Below are 5088 nucleotides of genomic sequence, written 5' to 3' on the forward strand. Positions count from 1 at the left end.
GCCCGTATTCAGGACCCCACTCACACCCCACACCGAGCCAGCTAATCAGCAGTAGGATGCTTCATTACAAGTGAGTAATCGCCACTGCCACCCAGCTGAGGTGGCCTGGGGACTAACCTGGCTGAGTTCTAGAGTTGATGGGGAATGTGGGTAAAAGACAAATTGTAAGCCTATTAAACATAAATTTAGGGGAAACAAAAAGAGCATAAAAACTCACATTTATGATCTGCAAAGAAGGGAGGAGTTGGGGAACCCTAAGCTATTCCATCACCCTCATTTCTAAGAGCACACCTGGCATACAGCGGGTGCTAGACAAATGGTGGTGGACTCAGTGACGTGTCTTTGTTCTTTCCTGGGTAGACCACTGTGCTGATGGGTTTAGGTTGTCACTGTGGTTGTCTGACCCTGACTTGAACTTGAAGCTCCTTAAAGTAGCTTATAAAGAGTGTTCACTTTCAAAGTCCTCCTGGGAGCATTTCTCTGATATTTCAAAATAGAATTCAGGAGCAAGAGGAGTAAAATTGAGGTTTAATGCAGCACGTTAAAGACACAGGCAGGACATGGCCAGAATCAACTCAGAGGCTTCCAAATGAGGGGATGGCTGCTGCCTCTGGCAGGAAACATTCCCTCCCTTCCCCCTTTCCTCCAGGTAGTGGCACCAAAGATATTCAAGCAAAAGAGGGGTGAGAACTGGGCATGAATCTTCCTTCCTCAAACTGGTTGGACAGGCATTCCCCAGGCTTTGCTTCCCGCATCTACCCAGAAGACGTGGTCTCAGACCAGTCTCTCCTTTGCCTGGGTGTGAATCCAGTGTTTTTGGATCAGGTTGGGAGAGGGGGATGGGGAACTCATGTGTGCCAAATGCCTGCAGCTCTGGTTGATCTTGGCTTAGGAGTGATTATTTGCTGATGGTGTTGGGGAGAGGGGACCGGGAAGAAAGTTCACTTCTCATTCTTTAGTGGTGTGTAAATATACTGTCATTGGCTCTTATTGGGTAGCTCTAAGCCAGTTATGGAAAAATGTTTTCGTTGGCAGGAAAGCACATTTTACATCACATGCGTGCATATCTACTCTTTGGCAGATGCAGAAACTTTGTGGCTTAGACTCCCTTTCTATTCCTCTGTTTGTTGGATCCCACCAATGACTTAAGGCCTAGCTCAGTGTTTGTCTCCTACGAAAAGTTTTTCTTGACAACTCCCGTCCACACTGGTTTTTCCATGGGCACAGCTTTTGTTGCAATGATCATCTTCACCACAATCAGAGTAGATTTTCTGGAAAGGAGCTTAAGCTTTAGGACCTGCTAGTTATAAGAATGACTTCCAAGATCCCAGAAGCACCCTTGCATGGGTTCACATGGTCATATGATTTTGGTAAAAATGTAAAAGTAGGCTAGACACAATGGCTTACGCCTGTAATCCCAGCACTTTGGGAGGCTGAAGTGGGTGGATCAACTGAGGTCGGGTGATCGCAACCAGCCTGACCAACATGGAGAAACCCCATCTCTAGTAAAAATACAAAATTAGCCAGGTGTGGTCACATGTGCCTGCAGTCCCAAGTCTACTTGGGAGACTGAGGCAGGAGAATCACTTGAACCTGGGAGGCAGAGGTTGTGGTGAGCCGAGACCACGCCATTGCACCCCAGACTGGGAAACAAGCAAAACTCTGTCTCAAAAAAAAGGTAAAAGTAAGATTTTAATTGTCATAAGCTGAGGATATTGTTCAATCTTCACTTTTCCCTTGAGGAGTTGTGTGATGATGGAGATGCATGAGCATTTTAGGAAATCCAGCTAAGGAGAAGTTGAATTGGAGATTTGTTTTGGGTGTAGTGGGATCTATATATATGGTTCACACTTACATGTAGAGTCCAGAAATTGTTGGTTTTTCCAGGGTTTTCTAGGCTTCCAGGAACCCTCTTGCTCAGTGCATACTCAGTGGCATCATAGGTCTTACGATTTAAATATTTCCAACGATGCCTGACACTGGAAGCGTGTGGGAGTGAAGAAGAAGCAAGAGTTGAAATGTGCAGAATGAGAAGCTAGTCTGTTATGAGTGGAATGTTTGGTTTCATTGATGTCTAGTCAAGATAGAAATTATCCTCTGGAAAATACTCAGAAATGTGGTGTATACAGTGATAATGTACCATGCTACCGTACTTTTAAAGTAGGAATCAATGCAAAATAGAATTGGTTAGAATTCTCATGTTTGGAGAGCACAAAGCTGTAGCAATACTGAACTGTGAAGTATCATTTTTATGCATGCCGAGCTGCATTTTATACCTACCAACATACTGAATCAATCTTAGCATATCTGATATAACTTGTCCTGATGAACCCTGGCAACATCAGACAAAAAGACATTCAAAAGCACTAACATCGCAGCAAAGCACCCCAGGTGTTCCTTTGACAAAGCTCCCAAGCACATTCATCCATAAGTTATTGTACGTAGCATAGGGGAAATTACGTAACTCAGTCCAATATAATGGCATTTTAAAATGCATTTGAATTGCTTTCTCTTCTTTACATGAAAATGATATTGCACAGTTGTTGTGTGAAGAGATGATCATATGAAAAGTAAGTATGCAGCCAAAGAATAGGAAAAAATATAGTAGAGGTTATGTCATTTTACAGGATTTTGTTATATTTGTGGTATTTGTCACTTTTCAAAAATGTGTGGCCAGGCATGGTGGCTCACACCTGTAATCCCAGTACTTAGGGAGGCTGAGGAGGGTGGATCACTTTAGCTCAGGAGTTTGAGACTAGTCTGGGCAACATGGCAAAACTCTGCTCTACAAAAAATACAAAAATCAGCCAGGTGTGGTGGTGGGTGCCTCTGGTCCCAGCTACTTGGGAGGCTGAGGTGGGAGGATCACTGGAGCCTGGGAGTGGAGGTTGTAGTGAGCCATGATTGTGCCACTGCACTCCAGCCTGGATGACAGTGAGAGCCTGTTTCAAAAAAAAAAAAAAGCAAAAATGTATAATTTGTTGTGATTTCATATTTCAATCTAAATAAACATTCATCGTTTTTCTGAGACAGGGTCTCCCCCTGTATCCCAGGCTGGAGAGCAGTGGTGCGATCATGCTCACTGGAGCCTGCAACTCCTGGGCTCGAGTGATTCTCCCACCTCAGCCTCCCAACTAGCTAGGAGGCAGTTGAATTAGCACCCAGCTAATTTTTCTAATTTTTTTTGTAGAGAATGGTATTACTATGTTGCACAGGCTGGTCTTGAACTCCTGAGCTCAAGTAAGCTTACCATCTCACCTCCCAAAGTGCTGGGATTACATGTGTGAACCACTGCACCTGGCCATAAATATTTACTTTTATGAATAATTTTGTATTCCTATTTGAATTCTTATCCTTAGAGTTTCCTTTCTCCACAAATAAGCTTCAAAACCCATGATTCCAGGCTGGGTGTGGTGTAATCCCAGCACTTTGGGAGGCTGAGGCGGGCAGGTCACAAGGTTAAGAGATCGAGACCATTCTGGCCAACATGGTGAAACCCTGTCTCTACTGAAAATACGAAAATTAGCTGGGCATGGTGGCGTGCACCTGTAGTCCCAGCTATTTGGGAGGCTGAGGCATAAGAATTGCTTGAACCCAGGAGTCAGAGGTTGCAGTGAACCGATATCAGCCACTACACTCCAGCCTGGGGACAGAGCAAGACTTCCTTTAAAAAAAAAAATCACAATTCCTGAATTAGCCTTTGACCACAGTTGAGTAGTATTTTATGCTCTTATATTATTCCTATAAAACGTATTGGATTTAAAAGCATAACAGGGCATAGTGGCTCACGCCTGTAATCCCAGCACTTTGGGAGGTCAAGGCAGGTGAATCACGAGGTCAGGAGATCGAGACCATCCTGGCTAACACAGTGAAACCCTATCACTACTAAAAATACAAAAATTAGCCAGGCATGGTGGCACGCACCTGTAATCCCAGCTACTTGGGAGGCAGAGGCAGGAGAATAGCATGAACCCGGGAGATAGAGGTTGCAGTGAGCTGAGATTTTGTGCCACTGCACTCCAGCCTGGGTGACAGAGTGAGACTCTGTCTCAAATAAATAAATAAAATAAAAGCATGATAGTTCATGCTTGGGAACAGAAATTCAGTGATACAGAGCTTTGTGTGGAAAGTAAATAGTGCAGTCTCCCAGCACACCGGACTCCCTGGGTGTCCTCACTGTTGGTTTGATGTCATTCTAGCCTCCTTTTTCTTCAGCCAGTTCATTGTGATTAAGTGTGACTTTGGAGCGAGCTGCCTGGGTTGACTTCTGCCTCTGCCCCTGTGGCCTTGGGAAGACTACTAAATCTATTAGTGCCTTCTCTTAAAAGAAGGATGTAATTGTACTGTACCTGTCTCTTAGGGGTGCTGCACCCAGTTTAGGGCTTAGAAGAGCATCCAACATGCTGTACTCATATTATGTTAGTTTCATTTGGAAAATGCATATATTAGCATTTCTTTGCGGATACTTCATGTGCCTAAGGATACTGGTCCTCCTCTCCCAAGACGGTAAACTCAAGGCTGGGAACTAATGAAAAACGTCTTGAACATCACCTCCTAATTCCTCAGAAATGTGTGGATGAGAGCGCCATCTAGCTGCAGTATGTCCGGTTCTACTGTGACCATCAGGCACAATTCAGCTCACGTGGCTGTTCTGGCTCGGCAGTTGTTGGATTTATCAGGATCTGGAGGACGACAGTGGTGTGACCAGCATATCAGGAGACACTCAGGAGAAGTTAGCGATCCAGTGAAATGAAGAGTATCTCTGAAATGAGATGATATGGAAGGCCACATCCATGAAACTTAGAGTAGTTTGAGATTTATACAAAACTTGAAGCAGCACGAAGCAAAAGCTGTCTCCGTGTCCCATTGAAAAGGCACTCAGTGCCAGGCGTGCTGGCTCGTGCCTGTAATCCCAGTATTTTGGGAGGTCAAAGCAGGAGGATCACTTGAGACCAGGAGTTTGAGACCAGCCTGGCCAACATAGTGAGACCCAGTTTCTACAAAAATTGAAAAATTAGCCAGGCATGATTGGTGTGTGCCTGTAGTCCTAACTGCTTGGGAGGCTGAGGGAAGAGGGTCTCTTGAGCC

This window comes from Cebus imitator, unplaced genomic scaffold (genome assembly GCF_001604975.1).
Source record: "Cebus imitator isolate Cc_AM_T3 unplaced genomic scaffold, Cebus_imitator-1.0 Scaffold124, whole genome shotgun sequence".
NCBI classification, from domain to species: Eukaryota; Metazoa; Chordata; class Mammalia; order Primates; family Cebidae; genus Cebus; species Cebus imitator.